Consider the following 25,886-nt stretch of genomic DNA (forward strand, 5'->3'; position numbering starts at 1 on the left):
AGAGAGAGAGAGAATAGGAGAAGAAAGAATTAAGCCTCCATTTCATTCACCCATCAGACAGGGCTCCTGAGCACCCAGGCTTGTGCCCCACTGACAGTGGGGAGCAGCGTTACTCCAGCTGGGCTCCAGGCACCCCCAAAAGGTCAGTCCAGATGTTCCATTGTCACTCCATTGATAAGCCACTACAAACCGCAGCTATTAAAAAAGTATAACATGTGGAAATGTAGTAGTGTTTTTGGTGATCTGTTTGAACAGCTTATATTTCTGGTCTGCAAAGTTTGAAAACTTTTTCTTTCAATAGGATGTTTCTTTTTTTTCCTCTTTTCAGTATCAGTTGCGAAATTGCCTAAAGTCATAGTCACATGTCAAAACCCTGACACCTACATTTAATGATTTCCATTTCAACATTCTCATCCACTTAACATCCTCATTGCTCGGCTACTGCTCCAGCATTCACGTCTACATTTTATCAGTGTTCCATGGCTTTCAATGGAATAACTCCATGGTCACACACATAATTCCATCTTCATTATGCTAAGTGGACTTTACTCCTTCAGCAGCAGTAAAAACAAAGAAGCAGTTAAGTAATTTTTTATGCTTTTTTTCCTTTTGATTGCAGTTTTCCACTTCAAAATAATTTATATTGATCCAATTCATATATAGCCATGAACTTAAAATAATCAAGTTAATGGACTTTTGCTTTAGCAAAGAATCTGGAACTTTCACAGTATGGGCATTTTGAGAAAAATACTGTCATGACATTCAGCTGAGTAGAATAGTCATAATTAAGTCAATTGTGCCAAAGCAACACATTATTACTTCATAGGAGATGTTTGTAATGGAGGATGAGTTATTGACTCAACAGGCCTGACAGTCCTAACAGAGTTTGACCTGCTTGTAAGCCTGCATTACATACAGCCAAAAAAAATGAAGTCTCATTCTGCAGTCCTCACATTATCTAACTACTTCTAAAGAAGAGCATTTCATTCAGCTGTGTTGGTAAAATGCAAACTACTAATTAATTGTCCTCTACTATGGACAGATTTACCGAGGGAAATTGAACATCCACCAGCAGAGGATGGATGGTACAAGATCTAAAGTAAAATCTCACATAATTCAAGCTAACTATAAAGGTCTACCATGTGCAGGAAGTATCATTGTCACATTTTCCCTGATGTCCAGTGATAAAAAAGAATGTGTAAGAGAACTTTCAAAAATGTTATGATACCTTCACATCCAAAAGAGAATGAAAGCAGTAAAGAATACAAGATTCCCTAATTTTTTACATCTCCATTCAAATATTCCACATGCCACAGAATGAGATGTTTACTTTTATAGTTGTTTTAAAAGGCTGACTTTTCCATTTTCTTAACCTGTCTTCTTTTCACTCATCAGCTTTCACATTAGCTTTTAAGCACACAATGTTTGTCAGCTCCTACAGCCAACAGATCCCTTTAAAGAGAAAAAAGGTCCTCCTAGTATCTGATCTACCTATTGAGAAGAAAGGAAAGATTATAGCAAAGGTGTTGTTGAGTAGAAGAAAAAAAAAGAACAAATTTCGGTTGAGCACATTTTGATACTATCTCCACATACAAGGAAAAAAATCACTTCCATCCATTTGAAGTCTTCCTGATGGTGTCAGGATGAAAATTGTCATGTTACAGAGCAATTATGCCCCATCCTATCTCCTTAACTGAGAACAAAAGAAAGATTTTAGTACTAACAGGATTTATATAGGCCTTGTCTGAAGCAATGCAAAACTATGTTGCAAACTTCCTATATATCTACAGTATAAATAAAAATAAGATTTTAATGTTAAAGAAGGAAATCAATAACATAATTCTCATGTTTAAAAGTGCTCAAATTAAAAATGCTTTTTACTTTTTTCCATTATTTTTCTTAGAAGTTCTCAGCTTTAAAGAAATATTCAACAGTAGTTTTCATCTCTTTGTATTAAAATTCTTTTGTTACCTAATAAGAAATATTCAACAGTAGTTTTCATCTCTTTGTATTAAAGTTCTTTTGTTACCTAATAAAAAAAATTGATCTATTTCAATAATAAAATTAGTGATGTCGACACACTTCTGGGAAAGAAAAAGTGTGGAAAAATAATTCCTGGATTAATGAATATCCCTTATAAACTTTCAGCCCTATGTAAAAGGAGAGAAAAAAGAAGAGTGATGCCTGGTTTGAAAAAGGGGCTTAATCTAGACTTATGAGGAGAATAAGAGCTATTAAATTGGCTGACAAGCAAATCTTTAAACTTGGTAACTGTTCATTTTTTCTAAAACTGTAGAAAAGGTCAGACACAAATGAATATATTTGGGATCCATTTTAGAGAAAATATATCTATTTAATCTACAGAATTAAAGTCACATCTTCACCTCTACAGTAGAGTAAATAATCTTTACATACGCCTTTTTTTCTGAGGCTGACATAAAGTCACAGTATGGGTCATAATGGAAACAGTATCTTCCACCTTTTTGTACCTGAGCAAATGACCTCCTTTCAAGATGAATTTTCCAGAAAGAAGGTAATTGAATTACTTGAGTGCTGATCCACTTCAAAGGATGTTCTTTATAGGAAGTATAATCAGATTCTGATGCTTTGATCAAGAGAATCTATGAACCTGCTCACTCGATCACAAACTCTACTATTTGCCATGAAGAGATAATTAATCAATTACAGAAATACATCTGCTCTGAGTACTTATTGATGACTTGACAGAAGGAATGCATAATTCAAAGAGCAAAACCCTCGGGAAAGCCAGCAGTGGCCGCGGACCGAGGAATTCAAATGAGAGAGGGTGGCCAGCTTAGAGGTAAGTTGCTAATGATTAAATGGGAGTATCTGCTGTGGCTTCATTTGAAATGGAAGACAGTGAAAGGAAAGGACTGTTGCTCAAATCTGGTCAGAAATATGATCTGTCAGCACAAATCTTGCCACCCTTCCCAGAGCAAGCCTGGTCAGCCTCACAGCAGAACCTGATTGCTTCAGCTGTACCAGACTAAGGAACTGACCCAGAGAAACGTATCCAAGGGCAGAGTTTATTCACCCTGTATGTCATGCACAAACCCATGTTTCCAAGGCTTGTGTCATCTTTTTTCAAAAGGCCACAATCTTCCAGACTTTTCTCAAACACCTACATGTAGTGGATGCATTGCTCCTTCATGACACCAGGGCTTGGGTAATTGATATTTTCACTTTTCAGTGAAAACAAAACAAATGGATTTAAGAATATTAAAGAATGGACAGAAAATATTCTAGAAACTTGGCAGTAATGAAGGATATGGATAAGAGATTAAATTTTCTTTTTTGCTCTCTTTTAAAATATGTAGGAAGGTGAAGTGAATTAGAAAGAAAAGACAAATATAAAACCAATGAAAGAAATACTCAACAGAAAAGTTATTAAATCTGTGGAACTCACTGCAAAATGAAAAATTTGAGTCAGAGATATGAATGATATTGAAAAAGAAATTAGATATTTACAAGAACCTCCTTATAAAATAAGTAGGTAAAGTTATTATTAGAAAGTATCCAAGTCCTCACCAGTCTGTTTATATGCCAACCACTGTTAAAGAAAGGGTTACAGAGACACTTTCTCAGTAGGAACAGGTTATTCTGCAAGGACTCAGCCCTGCTCCATTAACTTCAATGAGCTTTCCTATTGAGTTCAAAGAGTAGGATCATGTCACAAGATTATTTCTTGCAAAATCCTGTAATGTCTCTGACACTAAATTTGATTGATAGAGTATTTGATTTCATACGCCAATTTTTGTACCCTGATATGAACCACACCGTTGTTGAAATCGACCTCAGTTTATATATATGTCTATATAATATCAATTGTTTGTAATATTTGAAAGACCCATGCATGTTGTATTTTCTCTTTATCACCACAAGATTTCACACAAATACCATGAAGTGTCTGATAGATGTAATTTCTTATAATGTGCTTTAACTCCTTCCAAAAACATGCTACATTTCTTATGTTGTAGACATTGCAATTGAGAAATTAAAATTAGCCTGTATATTTAAAAGTCCAATATAGTAGTTCACATGAATAATTGTACTAGACTATAGTCACAACAAAATTCAACTGCAATCATTATATCCATGTGCTAAAGGCAATAGCTAAAGGCTATTGTACTATGTGAGCATCTCAGAGCATCTTTATAATTCAGGCATATAGGAAATCTGTGTCATTAACTAAATCTGAGTAATTAAGAACATCCTTGTTGAGTAGAGGGCCTCACTACTCTTAAATGAGTTATGCCCCAACCCACAGGTGCCCTCCTTCTATTCATGAGTGGTGTAATGCACAAGAAAAAACATACATATTTTTAAGCACAAAAAAACCTACAGCCACAACCTACAAGTGCTCTTCTTTAAATTCTAAAATAGACTTGAGGCTAAAATAGGAAAGAATCTGAGGGGAAATTTTAGGGAGCTTAAGAGTACCAAAATAAAGCACTGCAAAGGAAGTCATCTTTGCAATTTTATCCACACTAGATGATTCAAAGATCAAAATGTTTGTCTATTCAAAACTTCATTATTTCCCATATCCATTTAAAATAAAAGTAGCTTCTTTTTTCATTAAACTCAATTGAATTAGGTCAAACTTTAACATCATATTTCATTATTTTGCCTTTGTTAGTGCTTCAATGACCAGTCATGAGCTGACTTTATCCATTGCAAGCAGGACAAGAGCTGACTGGGAAGAGATGAAGGAAACCCTTAGAATACAATCTCCTCTCATATTGGCCTTGAATTGTAGGCATTCACAGAAGAAAGAAAAATAAAGTGTCTGAGGTCTGGACAAAAATTTGCTGAATCACTCAGGTGAGTTCCTCAGCCAGATGTGAGACCCTCCTGCTGCGAAAGGCTGCAAATCTTTTGTGGAGGGGAGCCCTCACAAGGTGTGGTTACAGCACCTGAAATTCAGTGGCAATAATAACCATCCACAGGTTTCTAAACAATCCAGGGATGCATGTGCCCCTCTTATTCCTTCTCACATTTTGAGTCTGTATGAAGTTGTTTATTTTATTACCTTTTATTTCCAAGATGAAGGAATTCTATAATCCATGTACAGAATTAATAATATTTTTAAAAGGGGAGAAAAAAAGCACAAGTCATTTGAATTCAGTTTTTATGCAGCATGCCAAAACAGGCTGAAGTTAAAAGTGATAGCAGTGCACTGAATGAATTGTAAGGTTTGTTTTTATCTTTCTTATTGAACAGATTCCTGCAGTTTACTTTTTTGAGCATCTTACAGCATCTTTGGATCAGCCAACAAAGAAATTCCTTTTGGACACAGCATGTGGTCAAATGAAGATTCTGTTCAAAGTGACATGAAATCAGAAATATTGGCTATATAACAGGTATTGTCTTTTTCTATCCCTCTGTTCTTCATTGTCAGTAGTCACCATAACTGAAGAGGCACACTCACAAAGAAGTAAGAAATGTTCAAAGTGGGCAACAGATGCTTTATTAGAAGGCAAACCTTTCTCTTTTCTCTATTCATTTTATCCTAACACCAGCAGGTTTCCAAGGGGGAGAAAAAGTAGCTTTGAAGCTTTTTTTTTCCTTCCAACTGATGTATTTTTTTTAAAGGGTCCTAATTTCAAATGCTTTAGAGAAGTCTGACTTAGTGCTCTTATACTACAAAACATTTAATGCTTTAATAGTAGAATCACTATGAGTTCCCCTTTGTATTTGCATTTTTTCTGATTATTAATTGGACAGACAAGTCCCAGCCATTGGTACTTGCAGAATCCTGCTCTTCCAGGACCCAAACAATACTCATCTTGGGTGGTAGGGAGCTACAGGGGACCTTTGACCCGAGTAGCCTGGGAACAGTTTGTCAATTTGTTGCAGTGTCCTATATGAAAACTGTTTTTACCTCCACATGTATACGAAACTTGTGATGTTAACACCTTAAAAAGACTTACTACGCTAGTGCCTACCCCAGCCAACCTCTTAATTGAAGTCAGTTGGAGTTTTGCTCAATCACAGAATACCAAACTGAACCCAAAGGAAAACAGCAGCCAGATACGAAGCCAGGGTAAACCGGCCTCGTTGCAGAGAAACCCATCTGTATCCAACCTCAGCATTCCAAAGGCCAGTGTCACATGCTCAACAAAACAGCACCCATGAAGCTCCATTTCACATACAAGTTTCATCACACTATGTTGAAGCTTGGAGTTGTTCACTGTAGTTATAACATGAAAAAATAGCAGGACCAGCACATTCTTATATTCCATGTCAATGAACAGGGATGAATAGGCATAAATAGGGCTTAATGCCTATTTATGAGACTATGTGGGAGAAATATACATCAGCATTGTGTATATTCTCTCCATGGAAGCACACTAGCTGCCATTCAACACAAAAGTTTTGTTTATACCAGCAAAAGTATCAAAGTAACAGTTGACTAACCAGGACCCAGGGACATGAAAAAAGATGAGATGTTAATAAAAGACTGTAGTCAGCAGGGAGAGTTACTAAAATATAATTTTGTGTAGCACATCCCATTTGATGTCACTCTAAAACTGCATTGTGAATGAACATTTTAATTAAACAGCCAAGTTTATATTCTGTTCAACTGCTGATCAACAACTCAACCTCAGATACTGTTTCCATCAGAATAGTTAATATGTTAAAGAACATAGAAACAGGATGTTCTTGAAACAGAAGTAGATCAGCCCTGGTTCTATGGTTACTGGACTCCTACAGGGAGCCAGAAGCAATGAGAAACCAGTCTGAGAAACCAGGGAGCTGTTTAACTTCCAAGGGGATTCACAGATTCTGAAGTCTGGCTTCTGCCTTTTTTTTTTAGCTCCTAACCTGTACCTCAAAAGGTAATCATCTGTTCAAAATCTCTTGGGCACCTCTTTTTTTCGTTCCTTCTTTTCTATTTTCAGAGAAGTGGAAAAAGCAGCTCTTGGTCATTTTTTTTTAATGTGTTTTAGGTAAGAGCACAGTTACCAAGGGCCAGCCTTTGCTACATTATACTTAACATTCCCTCACTTTCCAAAAACACAACTAGTCAGAAGTTTAAGCTGCAAACTACAGTTTCAACTACCAACTTTTGCCTGCAGAAGAGCTAACTGGCAGAGGTAACTTTTAGACTACTTGCACTGTTCTGAGTCTACTACATTAAAATAGAAGGGGGTACTATAATATAACAATATATGTCCTACACAGAGTTGTTTTATTATCCAAAAGCTGAATTTCTTTTCAGCAAAGAAGCTGTAAGTGACAACTCAAAAAATACAACATATAAAACGTAGAATTAATACTTTCACATGACCATGATCACTGTTACATTTTTCCAAGGATACATTCAGAACACTAAAGCATCCACCTCAGAGGAGCAGAATTTCTGTTTTATTCTATTTCTTTTAATGCTCATGAGAAAGAATGTCAGTGTTTATTGTTATTTATTCGTATTTTGTGTATTAAGCTTTGCACAAATATATCAGAAATAATACAACAACAACACCACCACAAGATTAAGCAGATGCATGAAAGAGAGAAAGTTATTTATGGAATGAGAACATAAATTTGACTATTGAAAAAAACATATGTATTGAAAGGTATCTTTCCAAGGAAAGCAAATGAACTCATGAAATTAAAATCAGGAAAGCAGGATTACATGAAGAAAACAATAATGGGGAGAAAGTCAAGAGAGATTGAGAGAGCACACTACTAAAGAATAAAGCTATTGTGTAGATGAACTGAATTAAACCAACTTCCAACACTAGGGCTCATTCAGAATAGAAAAGTAAAAAGTAATAAATTAAAAAGGGTGGAAGTGACCCAAATCTGCAGAAATTAGCTGATAAAATGGCATACTGTGGCTCATATCTAAATATGTGGATGCAATTCAAGGCTCATGGCTAAACACTGAGCTTTGACCCTGTTTGTATGGCCAGGGTTTGCTCAGGAGAGAGCACCAGGCAACTCTCAGAAGAGGTGGCTGTTGCAGTCTCCAGTTCCTGTCTTCCTGAAAATTAGGTTCTCTGTGCTTTCTAATCCCTACATTTCTACTGAAACAAGATTTATTTAGAAGAGGTTTTTATTAGAGCAGATTATCATAACTGAAGGGGCGAAAAAAAACCAGGCCTTTTTTACTCACCTGTCACCAGCAGGTTCAGAAATTACTTGTTCTTATCACAGTGTTCAAAGCAAGCTTGACAAAATATAGTAGCAGATGTTGTTGGATCAGTGGTCAGTGCTGATACTATCCCAGATAGCAGCACAAACAAAACAGATATATCAAGTGAGAGCTGGGGAGGAAAGAAGAGAATACAATATCAGGCAGTCATTATGCAACACACTGTGAAATATGATGAAATTGCTGAACTGCTCTTTCTGATAGTTCAATAATTCCTCCTGCTGAAGAGGAAATAACATGGAATAAATTTTAGAAAGCAAGTCTTGAGTGACAAAGAAAGAAATGGTCAAGCTGCAAGATAAGTACGCAGCGAGGCAGAAAACTAATTTAGCTGGAATCTGAAAAAACCAAATCCATTATGGCCAATAAATTAAGTCCTAGATTTAGTAAATGGAATAGTTTGGTTTGTTTGGGATTTTTCTTTAGGGGTTTTTTTTGTAAGCCAACTTCAGAAATGCCGGCATTTGCCTAGTATGTTATTATTTATTCACATAAAAGAAAATATAAAATCTCTAATATATGGAAGTGATAGGGACTTTATGCCCAACTACAAGCGTTTTGCTCCCTGAATTGCTATGCTTTAGTAATGAGTGAGTTTCCAAAAGGCATGCACAGGGCAAGAATTTACTCAGACAATAGGACTGTTCACTTCAGAATTTGTCTTTCCCTAGGAGTCTCCCAGTTAAAGGATGCTTCTGTTCTCATCTCTAAATGCGTGGGCTAAAGTCACTCGCATATATAGAAAGAGAGAAGGGACACAGACTACTACAGATATCATGACTGATGAAGTTCAGCACCCAGGCAAATACTTCATACTCATAGATGTCCTCTTAGGTTTGCCCAGGGTATTGTACAACCTCTTACAGTTTTATCTCAAGGCTAGGGTTTGGAAGCACCCAAGTAGTAAAGCATTAGCCCTGAAATGCTAAAACTTCCGGGGGAATAATATTTGAAGGAGGACAGAGGTATTTTCATCTGCTATCCACTGCTGAGAGCAAGCTTTTAGCTCAGTGCTGGGGTCTAAGATCCTGAGAAAGATAGGCCCTTGCACTTACATGATCATCACCTATATCAAACAGCTCAAACAAAAAAGAACATCTCTCATGTAAATCTCTTCAGAAAATGAATAGAAAGACCTGGAAAGGTTAAAGGCTACAGCGTTTAGAGCTTTTGTTCATACCAAGGAAAAAAAAGGAGACAGTGTTCAAAAGTTTTATTCTTAGGCCATTTTCAGCAATTCGCTTTTAAAAAATCCCACTTTTATGAGAACACTTACCTTATTCACAAAGTTCACAAATAGTTTCTCTTTCTTTCCCTCTATGTATGCCTCTGTGTGTCTGAGAATAACAGTAAGAGTGTAAATCTTTCACTTGTTCTTTATGTACTCCCTTACAACAAATACCATGTGAAGAGTCAAGGGGAGTCCATTTAAGGTCTGTTATGTTTCAAACATTCCCTGACATCCCCTCTCAATTAGATTCTCACTTCAGGTATTAGAATAATAGTTGTAAGATCCTCAGATAGCACTGCCAGCTCTATATATGTTTAAACATACAACACAAACATACACATCTGTGATATATCACACTTGTGTGTCTATATGTACATACAAATGTAAATACATATAAACACCTAATCAAATAGTCCAGACATCTTTTCTGTACCTGAAGATGTATATACTTATAGAAAACCACATTTTATTTAGTTGTTTACTGAATCTTCTTCAGTGAGTTGCTGCTCTGGGAATATGTATTTCAACAGAGCCTTTAAAAAAAAAAAACTAACCCAGATACCTCAAGATGAGTGAAAAATATACTTCCAAGAACACCCATGGAGAAGTTGCTCATTTTTTTGGATTCCCCTTTTTCTGATAGCATTGGCATTTTAGAATCCTTGCTACTACCAGGGCTCTTTGATCTCTACAATTTGGCGCCACAAGATTTGCCCTCTGTAAGTTGTGAGAACTTAAAAAGGATTGTTTAAGGAGGGCAGCTCTGTGTAATTGCACATTAACCATACTTAGAATGATTATGGCTTTCTTGACATCAGAATGATGGGTTATTAGCAGTATTTTAAGGTTTCTATGCTGGGGAAATTGTAATTCCTCTCTGGATGGCAAAAAGAGTTGAATTACAGCAAAGATGAGGAAAACTAGGTTCACTTCTGTATTACTTAAATCAAGACTGTTGCTTATGGGATTTATGTAATGGTTAAATTCTCACTCCAATCCTTCCCTATGGTACCAATACAGAATCTGAATCTTTCCTGTACTAAGGACTCAGTGACAGAAGCATGTCAGAAATTAGAACAGAAATGTCATCCAGGAAATAATAATAATAATCATGTAATTATGATAAAACCTTCTGCATTAGAAACCCCAACAACACAACCTTCCAAATCAGTAATTTTCAAAAATACTATTAACTAATGTTAATATGTGTGAATACACAAGTTTTAGAAAACAGTATTTGTGACAACTAATATGACTATTGGATCTCCTTAGAGATGTCTTCTGGAGTTAAAAGATCAATAGCTCTCCAAGCTGTTATCACATGACAGATCTGGGGGGCTATAAAAGGAGCCCTGCCTACCATGTAGGACAGCTGTCTGAAGGTAAAGCTCGTCTAGCTTTCTTTTACTCCCTGCTGGCTGCTCACACCTTCCCCGTTTTTATCTTTTATCTTTTTTCTGACCATTACAAATGTCAATCTTATGTATTCTTCTCCTCTTTTTAATACTTCAGTCCCTCTCCTAAAGTTGTGATTTCACTGGAAATGTAAAAATGGAAGGAAGAGCCTCTTTTTTTTCTTACTTTCCTTTAAACTTCGGTAATTAGCAAACTGTTTGCAAAGTACTATTTCCAGAAACCCCACAATAGCTTGGACTTTTAAAAATTAGTTATACAGAGTATTGCAATGCCTGAAAACCAAATTTCTTTTTTGCACTTTCTCCAGAATGTCTTGAATAACATGCCCACGTGGATGACACATGATGTCTTACCCTGCTAGCATACAACTACTGGTATCAATATTCCAAATGCTATTTGGCCACTCTGCACGCACGAAGATAAAAAAATCATCCAAATTATGCAGAACTTCACTGTATTAACTACTGTATATATAGAAAATTTCAGTCTGCCATGTTTTGAAAATAAATTTTTTTAATTGTTAAATTCCTTCATAGTACTCTAATAAATAAACATTATTCTTCTTATTCCAGACCTGGGTATTCTCAGTACTTATTTTCTATAACCATTGAATTGGAAGGAATCAAAACTGAAAAAAAGATCAATATCAATTGACTGATGAGTTTTTTCCTATTCCCTTCAATATAACTTGAACAGAACTTTTGATCACTACCAAATTTCTAAAGGGAATACCATTTCAATGTTAAGACTAATGAGACTAGTTTAATCTCATCCCTATAAACAAATCAGCTTAAGCCTAATGAAATCTTATTTTTGTAAATTAATGCACAAAGGAAACAGTTCAGGGTAAACAGACTTGTAGTATACATTGTTTAGAGACTATTGACTTTCGAATTAGCCTGCTTTTCAAACATTTCACGTCAAAAATATAGTCAAAATGCAAATGTAGCATAAACGGCTCTATAATAAATGCTCATTCAACATTTATTCTTTCTCAAATCATCTTTTAAAGCTCTTTCATGCTAATGTCTAGAAGATGTGACATTAGAAAAATTGCTTTGACATGCTAAGGGGCTCCAAGATTAACAAAAAGAGAAAGAACAAGATAAAGCTTTCAAAAGACCTATTTCAGAGGAATTATTACTTCCTTTGAAAGTCTTCCAAGGTTGCAGTGCATTTAAGCTTGTTGGCATACATGTAAATGAAGGACTACAAAAGTATTCCACTAAATACAACTTGAATTAAACCTTCAGGCTAATGTTAAGGAATGAGGATAAAGGCCAGATCCTAGGGTGGCAACAACTTCTTTATTTGAGGACTCAAGTAAGGGAGAATTTTTTTTTAATCAATACAAGAAATTATAAATGTAATTCCCTTATAAAATGGCTTGGACTGATGGACCTTTCTGACTGAGCAACTAGCATTCTAAAGGGGTATAGTAATGTATTGATTCATGCTGTAAAATAGAAACAGTGTCTCAACCAAGAACTTACTCTTCTTATATAGAAATGTCCCACCCCACCACCACAAATTTTTGATTTCATAACTAGAAGACAACAGGGATGGGTTTATCATGAAAACAATTGTTTTTACTTGTAAGCATTAAGCTGTGATTTAGCCTTCTAGTTCTTTGAGATCCAAGGGAATGTTACATGCAGTTACAACTTTCTCTTCAATGTTCATTGGGAAACATCACAGAGTAATGTCCACTCAGCTGTAGAGGTTTGTATTATTTGTATAAATTGACCATCAATTCAAACATACCACCCCTCTCTAGGCAGAACTGTTCAAGAGTTCTAAACTGATGACAGACTGTAGGATTAACTACACAAGGCCAGAGTCATAAACAAAGAAACAAACAGGTGCATTCCAGAAAGCACCAAAGGCATTATGTTTAATAATTACTTTGCTACTAATGTTCTTAATCTGTTACATACAACCATAACCTACTCTTGCCAGTAGGTTATGCCTTCTTCTCTCACTGCCTTCCATCATTCAGACTTTCAATGCTGGTTGTGCTTGTACACCCCTGAAGAGATCCACTTGCATGAGTGGTGACATTCTTTGCTTCTGTTCTCCTTGCCTTACCATCTCTCTCATACCCATATTTAATTCACGGTGTTTCTATCTCATGAAAGGTATTGTTTCCCAGAGTAATAAAAGGCCCATGGCTTGAAATCAGACCAGGGTGGACCCAGGAAAGGCCAGACGAGGAAGAACAGGTCTGGTACTCAATGGGGTTCTTCACCAAAATTTGAGTTCTAGTGAAAGACACAATAACATGTGTCTGTGGTGAAAACCCAACCAGGTGTCTGGTCTATACAGACGAGCCAATTCCTACTCCATACCTCCATTAAATGATATACCACATTAACAGGTACATTTGCAGCTCTGCTTCCTCATAAGTTGCAGTTCGTGCTATCCTAGTTTTGATGTCAGATCAAGAATTACTATCTGAAAAGAACCACATCACAGCAACAGCAACTGTAGGAGATAGTGCTGCAAGAGTGATCACAACTTTCTCTAAGCAGGCTGCTTTGGAAAAATAGTTTATTAGCATTCTAAGTTTACGTGAATGTTGGTAAGAATTTTAGGTCAACAATATATGGCAGAATATTTAGCGATGTATCGGCAGGAAAATGTGCTTTAAGAGAAACAACTAATGAAGAGCACCATCTTTATACATTTTCTTTTTCTGAAGTATCACAAAAGCATATGCCACTTACACTGCTCAGTCACCTGCAAAATCTCTCCAATTAGCACCTGCATTTCCTACAGCTACCCAGTCACAACCTCGCTTGTCAGTGTGAAATCTGAGTTTGGGGAGGTTTTTAAGGGATTCACCATCTCACTATTCACAAATGTCAGTGCACTAAAAAGTTAATTTATTACTATAGCAAATCTTAGATGAACTTAAATCATGCAACTTTCAATCAGTAAAATCAGATATAGCAATACCCATGTACAAAGCTGAGCAGGCATGAAGTCAGTGTTTAATTAAGTCTTCACCTAACTTAAGCTGCCAAGAGATGTCAGTGTAGATATCTAATTGATGTGCCCAATTAGAAAATAAAATAAATATATCTCCAGTATTGTAACATAATCCAAACTTTGAAATATTGACCACTGAAGGTGTTATTGTAGCTTAAAAATGAGATAATTCTTCTCTGCAAAATTAGGTGTTCATATTGTCTTGCAGTCACCTTCAAACAGACACAGTCATATACAAGCAACAAAAAGAGAACAAAAAAATCTGCCTCATTTTAGCCTTACACTTTTTAATTCCCCACAGAAATATCATGTGATATAATTAGGGAATTTTAGAAGCAACTCTATAGATTCCTTTTTCTTAGCTCACTTTCTCTCAAGGGAAGGGAGGAAAGGTTCCTGAGATGAATGTAAGGCTGTCAGCGTTTGCTTTGGTTGCACTCATATTCCACCTGAACACTGAACCATGAAAAAAAATGAAGCTCTTTGATGCAGGCTTCCATTCATCTGCCTGTAACAAAATGTCTGGAGCAAAACATCTTCTAAGCAGCTCATTTCCTATATGGGTAGTTCACCTGAGACTTTGCTGAGCAGGGAATTAAAAGAGATCATCTCCATAAAAATCTGCCTTGGTTAGTAGCTTTGATGGGCCCAATAAATTTTGTAATAGAAATTTTTATTAAAAGGTGGCTTCCTTATTCCTTTCATGCATAGTGATTAAATTACAAGGAAACACTTTAGAATACATCATATTGCACTATTCACTCACCCCACAGATGGAGAAACAACTTTTGCTGATACAAATAATCATGTATTTTTACAATATAAAGTGGCTGATTGATGCACACTGTGATGAGTGGACAGGGCAGGGGTCCTGGAAAAGGAGAGCAAATGCAGTGCAATCAAAATATTCAGTAATTCACCAGCTGTATGTCAGTGTTTCTGACAAAGCTGCTGCTGCTCAGGTGTGAGCCCCCACCAAGTACAAACTGCGTGAGGAAAAAAAAGTGGTCTCCTGCTTTCTCTATTGTGTGATCTCATCCCACACTACATTCACTTTGCCAGACTGGTATTCTAGAACCTCCCAGCAGAAAAGCAGTCCTTTTGCAGTTGCTTGATCCGGCCCTTATATTATCAAGCTGACTCCACACATCTTTGGGAGAACTCCTGTCACCTGGTCAAGCAGTAACATCTGCATTCGATCCCATTACCTCTGGATTGCACACGCAGAGTTCAACTGGGTCTCAGTAAACTGCTTTTTGACTTGTTTTACCTTACACTTTTCCAAAAGACCTCAGTACTGCATTAAATATTTCAGTCCAAGATGAAAACATAAGGACAGAATCTCAGCCTTCCTATCAAACTGGAGTTTGCAGCCCCATGCAAAGATATGTACAGCTCAAACAGAATTTATGAACTTAGATACTAGATACTTAGCTACTAGAAGTTATCAAAGTCTAAATTCACTCTGGCCACAACTTTCATTGCATACTTTCATCCCAGTATGTTTTTTCTGCAACAACCATAAAAAGCAGCAATGTGACAGGCATACTTTTATATGCTACCAACACCCACAATTAACACCATTGTCACTGGATGTTCTACTCACAACTTCAGCACATTATGCTTCTGGGCTCAGCCCCTGTGCCACAAACTCTCCTGCACTCTTGGGATCCACGTGTTCCTAATTACATTTCCACATGCCAACAAATTCTTGTGGCTATTACAGGTCATCAGAAGGCACTTTTTCCACACATGTAGCCATGTTATTCTTTCCTAAATCAAACAGTCCAACAGCGATCTGGTATGGTTCAGCTATCCTTCACAAGCCTCAGAGAAATGTCTTGGAAATCGGGACAGGGTGCTCAAATTTTAAGGATCACTACCCTCGCAGGGTATTTTTGCAATACATCTATTTTCAAAATATAATAAAATCAAAATAAGTGTCATTGTGCTGCACTTAATTTTTGGTCGAGCTTCATTTTAGGACTGTGGAAATCTTTGTACCTACTAAACACATGCCTTTCTCCGTTTCAGTTTAGCAAGAGTTGATGTGTTTAAATTTTAGTAAGTATACTTAAAGAACACTTGCAATCAAACATATTATGATACTTTCACCTGCAAATCATTTGACTGAAAAAAAAAGTCTACTTTCATGAGTACTAAGGTAGAACACCCCACAGAAATGCTTGGGGAAATCAATTTTTTAAATGGAAAGCAATTCAGATGTGGGGAAAACAAAAGTGCACTCTGCACTGTGATTTAGAGAAGTTAGTGTTTTACTCTTCTAAATTCTGTCTCAGATACACAAACAGGATTATGAAGGACCAACATCCAGATGCTGGGTACCAAGAACTCCATAATCATGTCTTTATTTTTAAGACTGACACATACAGTGCTTTCATCTGTGGGTGCTACCTATTTTTCCTAATTAGCAGTTTGAAAGAGAATGCCAGAGTTTTGTAATGCAGAGGGAATGCTTTTTTCTCATCTCAGTCTGTTCCAAATGTCCTGTCGAGTAGCAGGAATCTTTGAAGTTGTTCCGTGACTCTATCCCTTGAATCACAATGTGTATAAATGCTGTTACTCGTGCTTACATTTGGCTTCTATTTTCCCTGCTTCCTGAAGCAGGCAGTTATTCATCCATTATAAAATATTCTATGTCCATCCCTCACAATGGTCACAGAAAAACTAAAACCTGAGAACTCCTTATTTAAAATATAATTAGACTGCACATAGTATAAAACCTCCTTTTATCTGGAAAGCAGCAACATCATCTTAAGCACAGAATCAATGGCACCCTTCTGATTCAGCAGCACAAGCACACCGGCCAGTGCAACAGGCCTCCTTCCATGGGACACCAAGCAAGAGTAGCTCCCTGTCTCTCAATATCTACACACAAACCTTGCTCTTCACCTGCCTCTCAACAGCCCAGGCTGGAAGAAACCTCAAGAAATCACCTGCTCCAACGTTTACCTGAACAGTTGCAGTGTCTCTCTGAATAGATATCATTTTTTAGACTTTCTTGCTAGTAGAAGCAAGTATGGCTTAGACAAGGGAACAGTGACAGAGTCAGCAAAGTTCTTGTAAATGCAGAGCTTTCCCTGTCCATCAGCCCACGTTCATCAGGCTTCAACATTGGCTGTTCATTTAGAGCAGAATTTGCAACGGCTGTTGAAGGACTGGAAGGAGACTCACAGCTGTCTAAGAAAAAACAAAGTGAACTCCTCAGCTGCCCGTCTTGGTGGACAAGTGTATCGATCACAAGAGCTGTGCAGTTAAACTCAGAAAATATTTATTCTTTGCTAGAGCTTCACTAGAACAGGTTAGAGAACATTTTATTCACCTTTTCTCTTAGAGTCCCAGATGAGTAGTGGCAAAAAATTCACCCTGGTGCATTGTGTGCCAGAAGAATTTCCAGTCATATGCTCTGACTGGCAGGTATCAGAAGCTCTAGTAAATACTTTCAGAGGCCCACCTAGTAACACTGCTTAGACAGATTTCCTGTGGCTCAGCATGTTATGTTTTCTGACAACTGGCACAGAATTCTCATTTTCTAGTAAAATTTTAAATAAGGTTTTTGCCTACCCCAAATATTTTTCTGACTAAAACTTCTTCCTCAGGCAACTGTTATATTTTAGTCCTAACTAAAAATATGGTATGACCCTTAGGAATTGAAATCTGCTTTACTGTTAAAGGCTTGGAACTTAAAACTCTGCTGTGCACAACAGTTAAACTCTACACAGTTTATACCCCTGGCTAGAACTGTTTATACTATTTTGTGATGAAGACAAAATGAACCAGGCAGAAAAGCATAAACTATATCAGCCTTAGAGCAGGCAGAGTTAGTCATTGGTATCTTGTTTGCCTGAAATTATCATTTTGTCTTTTTAAAAACCACACAGTATTATAAATCAACTAGAAACATAATATGCTGTCTCTGACCTTTCCTCACTAGACTAACAGCTTTGTTTTAAAGGATCATTGGAACCACATTTATATAATTTGCATGAGAGGAAGAGCAAACCAAACAAATACAGAAATTTACATGCTTTGAAAAATATATTTGGATTACTTTTCCTAACAGTTTTTAAAAGGAAAATGGAATGGCATAAGCTCAGCATCATAAAAACAGATAGTTCAAAACCAGAGAAAACTGAAGTTTCCATTGCTAACCATGGAAATCAGTAACAATTAAAATTGTAAATTTTAAATGCTTGTAAATCTTTAAAGTCCCAAATTAAGTTTCAGTGTCACAGTGAAATTTTAAGCATTTTGTAATTAGAGGTATTATATTATAATAGCAATTTTTCCACCCTGCAATGTGTTTCCACACACAACATTCTCTTAAAGTGAAAGCTATCACATGTAGTACATAACTCTTCCTGAGAAAGAGGAACTCCATTTGTTGAGAAACACTCAGACTTGTCACAAAGCACTACCATTTACACTTTAGTCTTCTAAATAAACATTCTGCCTTCATTCTGCACCACTTATGGTATAATTAAACAGCCCTTGTCTCTTGTCCAAACATCCACTGAAAGACTTCAAACAGCAAGAGGATAAGTTAACTCTATGAGAGTGACAATGTGCAATAATAGTGGAACAAAATCTTCCTTCCTCCTGACAGCATTGGAGTTCTTACAAAATGTGACATTCTGCTCTTTCAGGACTAGATAATGACTAATCTTTCAGCTTGATCAACCATGTCTCGCAAGAATAAAAAAAACTTCCCACCCCCCAACAATGTTTTTAGTGTACTGGGAAAGCACCTCTGGGCCTAAGAGCAAGCACAGAAAGGCAGCCTTCTTCATCCTGGTGTTCTGATGCTTAGTCCCCCACTATCATTCTCTCAGGTCAGTCAAGTCTCAAAATGTTGCTCTATAGATGCTCCAAGAACTGGAACAAAATCTCCTATATTTGCAGATGCATCTCTGCAAAGACAGATAAAGCTGCCAAGATAAACCAGTTTGACTGTTTTGCTCCAGCTGCAGGTGCACCATCTTGTTCATGCTCTCAGCAGGTTCCACATGCCAACAAACTGCTTCAGAGAGTTAGCAGGTGCCAGAAGGAATCATAAGAGTTTGTTAAGCTGGACCATAGTTCCCTCCAGGTACAAGGGACATCCCACAGTGTACAGTGGTGTCATCTGAAAACCTCAGGTATAAAGCACATAAGCAGACTTAGCAAAGCACTGTCAATATGCTTTCTATCAAACGCTGCTGGATAAAACATAAGCAAACTAATGTGATGGAACATCCCCACCTAGATAATGCTTGCATGTACAGAGTGCAGGTATTCAGTATTCTTAAATTTCATACCAGAGTAGGGGGAAAAAAGTAAATTTGTGGCTCTCAATGGTGTCAATACTTTGTCAAATAAGCAAGGCTCTCAGAAATTGAGTTCTAACCAGTATTATTTTTTGCCTTTTCTATATAGAAGGAAAAAAACCCAAACAAACAAGGAAAAACACTAGAAAAGTTGCTGAATGAGCCTCTAAAAGTTCTTGAAGAAATGAAGCCTCATATGTTTGATACTCACACTCTGGATAAGATGTGTAATATTTACAGATCTGGCCAAAAAAGATCCTAAGTAGAACAGAGAGCATTGGCACATTGCTTGTTTAGACTAAGATGAAGTTTTGCTCAGATCCTTTACCCAATCATTTTCATCTTAAAGTGTAAATACCACTTAACCATGGTCACGGACCACTGGAACACTAGAATTCTTTGACTAGCCAGTAGTTCGTGTGGCAAAGGACGGATGTGGTCTCTGAGCCAACCATTGTTACATAAAGATTTATGGGTGGTTTTTTTTCTGCCCTAAAAGAAATTAAGCTCTTAATTTGCAAAAGCTTAACACAAGCAAAGTATCGTTAGAAACTCAGAGCATTCATCTGGAATACATTATCCAAACAACAGATACTACAGCAATGGGTCAAGTCAAGATCTTACCAAGACGGAAGTTTCATGACGGCAGAGAAATCAGGGTTATTTCTTCATCATCCCTGAGAAAAAGTAATTCGCCATAATTTCCTAAATTTGTAAACACACCAAGTATGATTTCAAATCCATTCCTTATAAAATTATGTGGTCTGGGAGTACCTTGTCTTCCTTGTTACTTCTATGCTGCATCTGCAGCTTTGTTATTTCTATGCTGTTTAATTTTTCCAGGACTCCAAAGCAGAAACCTACTCTAAATTTGTATGATGCCTCAGAAAACCCCACTGCCTTTCCTTTTTCAGGAGAATGGTCTTTGTGATCACTCATTTTTTCATTTTAACATCAGTTGTGAGTGCATTCCATAAAATACTTCAACCATAACAAATTTGTGGTCCAGTTATGCCTTATTCATTTTGATCCTTCATCCATGTTGATAAGGATTTAATCACAGGAGTAATCCCTCTGGTTTATTTGAATGACCTTGATTATCCAGACCCTAAATTTGTAAATATCTGCATGTAGATTCTTTAGTTTGCAGTGAAGTGCCACAACTTGACTTATTCTCCAAATTTCTATTTGAATGGTGATTTCATTTCCAACATGGTATTATTTTTCCTAATTTTTTTGTTGTGCCAGAGTAAAAGAAAGCCTTAAAATGGCAAAAAGGTGGTAAGCAAAGGAAAACAAACTTGCTCATATCAGGTGATGCACTGGAGAGTTCAAAAATGTGTGAACAGAACACAGGAAGAGAAGAAACAGTACTATAAGACTGAAAAATTTAATAACCTACAAGAAATATAAATGAGAGAAAAACAAAAATAAAAGCATTTTACTGTAAAGTTAAAAAAAAAAAAAGATATTGCATAACCTGGGAAGGATTTCTGAACAGGTAAAGGTTGTGAGGGGATGCTTTTTATTGTACCTGTTTTGCTGGCAGTTACCAGTTTTGAGAATATAAATCATTAAGAAGGTAGTTTAAAATTTCAAGCAGCGTATGGTCAAATGCACTGCGCCTGTGGGAGGATCTGATGTACAAGGTTACCCATGATTTAAATAACGCTGGCAGTGATACTTTAGCAGGTACTTCATATGACCTGCTAAACCAGATTGGCATTCAAATTACCCTCCATTTTTATTTTTGTAAACAGGATTGAGGGAAAGCCAAACTACACAGACTGACAACTAGAATCAAGTTAGTTAATAGAGTGACTAAGCCAAAGATGTTTATGTAATTTTTTAATGTAAATGTTAATATATGAAAAGCTTTAGCTAATGATAACTATGGCACAGTGGTACTTCCATTCATTCTACAAGATTATTCTCAATACTGCAAATAACAGCTGAAAAAGTTCATTTAGTACAAGCTATTCAAGAGCTGTACTTTTGAATCCTAAAACTCCAACCATATGGCACCGCAAAGAGACAAAGTATTTTCCTTAGAACACTATAGTAATGAACAGCTATTCATATGCCAGTAAGGAATTATGTTTATCTTATATGTGAGCACTATACAGAAAAATAACTCATTTCCATGAAAATAAAATAGTACTAAACATATCATATCTATATCAGCAGCCATTGATCTGAATCTCCTTAATTGTCATGCTAATTTAAGCCTCAAAACACAGTCCTCCTTTACAGTAATTCTGTGAAGCAAATGGAGAATCTTAGTCACGAAAAATGATGAAGTGATGATTATCTTTTTCACTCAAGAGAATAAGTTTAATAACTTCCCAGTCCTTGCCTTTTGTGAATAAAAATAACAATCATCACCAGCTATAAGTAAAAATCCTAATTTCCTACCATGCCTATGAGCAAAGGCAAATGAGAAAGAAAAGCAGACACTTCTGTGGTAAGAAGATAGAAGACAATCCACAATCCTATACAGTAGCACAGCTGATAAATAACTATCATACTGTAGTCCTTTGAGTAATTTTCTTTAGGATGACAAAGTGCTGCTGCTGAATTCACAAAAGAGGTAGTTTGTCCACTGAATGCAGATATATCATTTAAAATGACAGTATAAGCTCAGCATAAAGGTCTGTGAATACTATTTGCAGTAGAGCTTAGTAGAGATTTGAATTTCTAGTTTCAGCAAATGAAGTGATTGCAAATAATAGCAGCTTTTCTAGTGTATAGCATGTGCTTGGGTCTTTGAATTAATTGCTTTGCTTTTGTAAATGCTGGGGCACAGTAAGTGGTATAACCAAGAAAGCTAAATGTTCTGAAAGGGAGGAGGGAGGCAGTTGAAAATCACAAGCTAGAAATCACTCTTATACCATGCAGGAATAGACAGTAGGATGTACAGTTACGTTAAAGGCGATGAGAAAAGCAGATAAGGTAAGAAACGCACTGCATCGTTTAGGAAAGGACTGTGGGGTGGCTACACTGCAAACAGAGAGTACATAAGCAGGCATCTCCTCTGTCAGCAAGGCTGAGCTTACATAATTATTTAGCCCTTTCCTTGTTCACACTCCATATTCATTTCCTACCTAATATTGCTGAGAAAGAAAGGTAGACAAGAAGCTCAAGAATTCTAATAACACAAAGCCCTCAGCTGCTTGTTTAATTTCACTCGAGTTTTGTGGCAGTCACCGTATGCACTTACCCTAAATCAAATGCTCCTGCTGTGCACAGTGCCAGTACTTACAAGATCAAAGCCTTACAATAGATGATGTGAGTTAGTAAACTTCTGAAATATTGAAATTGAAATGGGACACTTTTTTAGCAATCTCATAATTTCAAAAGTAAGCTTTCTGTTTACCATCTGCATCCACACACACCCCCACCCCCACTCCCCATTCATGCATTCAAGGTCTTCCATTACATTATGTTGTGTCAGTGTTGCTTTGGCTGAAACCTGATGGTAAAACATACACACAATGCTGCAGGGATTATTGTTATCCACCCCATTATAAGTGAAGGACTTCTTACACACATTGCAAAAGGTATTTCAGGACATATCTGCAGGATGTTCCACAATATCCATGACACTGGGAGCTTCCATTACTGGAGACAAGTGAGCAAGCTCAGCCAACATACTGTGCCTGCTTAACTAGAATTATTTTATGCTTTGTCGTTAGTTTTGCTTTGCTATATCATGCTACAGATAGGCTTATTTAAATATGTAATTAGTATGAGTTGGATTCCATGATCCTCTTGAGTCTCTTCCAACTCAGGATATTCTATGATTCTACCTCCAAATGTCCCATGACAGCAAAGTGTCAACAGACAAGCAACAGCTCCTACAACTGTGACACAGGCGAAGAAGGGAGAGATTACTTCTGACACTGTTCTCCCAAAACACCAGTGGGGAAAAAGGCTTTCCTAATGTAGAGACACATATGTTAAACAAGTCAGTTGTGTTGTATCACTTGAATGTAAAAGTTTTTCATTTTAATCTATTTTTTTTTTAAGTCCGTGAAACATACCTGAGTTTTCTATTGAAAGCTTTGAATAGTCTTTGATTAAAGTGTGAAAATCAATTGTAGGCATGAAGAAACACCCTTCACAGGAAGGGGAAACTAGACATTTGGTCAGTAGCCTGATTTAATAAAACAGCAGTAAAATAGTGGAACCAAAAGGAACTGACATAACTAATCTTTTAATCCTGTCTTCTTCTTCTTCTATCCATTTGTGCATAGAATAAAGGGGGTCGACAATAAGCCATAAAAATGCATATGTTGCCCAGCAGGGTTTCCATTTTGGCCTGTCTCATGTGCTATGGAATCGAGATTCTCATCTTTCAATCTGAAAGTGGTCGAACTGTTCTGTTTATTTCCAACAAGCTGTAGCTCTCTCTAGCACAGCTCACTGTTGGTATATTACCGAAAAAAACACAAACAAACAAAAAACTAAACAAAAACTGAGAGTCCAAAATAAAGAAACAGGTGGAAACAAATAATGCAGAAGCATCTCGAACACCAACCCATAAATGCAAAACCCTGTGTTTTAGTAGCTGTACAACAGATTGCCAAAGTTACCTGGACAAATCCTCACAATTTTTCAAGTCAGTGAAAAGTCTTTAAAGAGTTACTCATAGTAAAAATTTAGGTCAGTTAAGTCTTGAATATTGTACATAGAAATAGTCTTGTCTACTTGGTTAAAAACTATACAATACAGCGTTAATAAAATTCAGAACCCTGCTTCTCTTGCTGATTTTATCTCCAAATTATTGCTACTATTATCATCATTACACCATCATTCTACTAACTGAAGTTATTTTTCATTAACTACCAAGTTTATTCTCTTATTTTTCCTGAAGAGATTGCTCCATGGAATAATTTTGCTCAGCTGATTAGCATTTGCTGTTGTTTGAATCGTGAAAACATTCATTCCTGTAAGCTACTTTAACCACAAAAACCAAACTAGTTACAGCATTGACCTTCAGCTCTGCAAACAGTTCGGCAGTTTCACAGAACTAATATATAATTACTCAGCCTTTTCCAGAAGCATTTCCTACCATCTTCTAAATAATTCTAAATCAATTTATCAGTGCCAGTTTGGGTTTTATAATATAGTTGTAGAAGAGGTAAGCATCTTCTTTCAAACTGAAACCAATTACTCACTTCTCTCCATTTAAATTTTTAAGTTACCTGCAGACTGAATTCTGCTACCCTGTTAGAAATTCTGCTCTAAACATGCAGATCTTGGGGATGATCCTGTGCAGAGCTAAGAGTTGGACTAGATGATCCTTGGGGTTCCCTTCCAACTCAGAATATTGTGTGATTCTGTGATCCATTTCCCAAGAAAGTTCTTTCCCTTGAAATCCTCATTTTTTCCCCTCTATTTTTTCTACCATAATTGTCACAGAAGTAGTGGCAGGTTTGTGTGACAACTTGATGTCTGTGAAATTACTCATGAAACAACTAGCAGTTTTCCCCAGTAAAACAGGAATTTGTTTTTAATACAGAAATATATTTGCTATTATAATCTCTGGGTTCTGATGTTGCTGTCAACAAAGAGGAAATAGTTTCACTATTGAATGTAATTTCAGTCGGCTGGAAGAAGAGTTAGTTCTGGTGTTCTGGTCTGAAAGTAATAGCATGGGTGTATAAAAATGACACCTTGTTAAAAAAAAAAGAAAAAAAAAGCTGTCCTGCCACAGAGATTGTAAGGAACTCAGGAACTCAGGTACTTTAAGAAGTCATTTTAGTCAGAAATACATTAAACAGGACTCTATTTCTTTTTACGCATCAAGCAAACAGCTTTGCTACTAATTTTTCTCCTTGCGCTATTACCAAATATAATGAGTTTGCACAACTGCTTCTGTAAGCACAAGATGGTTGGACTTCAATGATCCTTGGGGGTCCCTTCCAACTCAGGTTATTCTACGGTTCTCTGTATAGGTGTAAGCAAAAGCAGATGATGAGGACATATTATTAAACTCCTGCAGATGTCAGGAAGATTCCTAATATTGATAGAAAGGTAATTTTTAAACACTTATCTTCATATCATCAGGTGAAGTAAAATGGGATACATTAGCTTATGCTAGTGGGAGATTTTGTCCACAGGAGGACATGGATATTTAGTTCACGAGCATGGAAAATCTTTTCATATAGGGGTTTTCCAGATACTTCTAGTAGCTACAGATACGAGCAATTGCCAATATTTTATAAAGATGCTTATCAGAATTTATCATTACATTACACCAGCACTTCTTTATTATTATATATATATGTTGTAGAAATACAATAAAGAAACAATAAAGGTTATTTAATTTAGTTATTATAATGTCCTAGTTTGCTTTCCACAAACATCTGTCTTTTCCAAATCTACACAGAACATCACCACAAGCATGATACTGACAAAAAATAAACTAAAAATAAAACAATTGGTTCAGATCCTCAGTTAATATAAGACAGCACAGCTCCATTCATTTAAAACAGACTACTATAAAGATAAAATAGTTTATATCAGCAATAGATCTGTGTAACTCTATACAGAGTTACATGGCTCACGGGATGTTTTATTGCTCTGCCAACATCTGTTTAGTTTCCATTTCAACTCCCCTTAGTAAATTGTTCTTCTGTTCATGAATTCATTCTTCACTCAAGTTCTGTGAAAGTCACCAATGATCTGGGTCACTCCATCATCAGACACCTTAAAAGATACTTGTTCATTGGACTTA

The sequence above is a fragment of the Neopelma chrysocephalum genome, unplaced genomic scaffold (assembly GCF_003984885.1).
Source record: "Neopelma chrysocephalum unplaced genomic scaffold, ASM398488v2 Primary Assembly neopelma1_68, whole genome shotgun sequence".
NCBI lineage: Eukaryota > Metazoa > Chordata > Aves > Passeriformes > Pipridae > Neopelma > Neopelma chrysocephalum.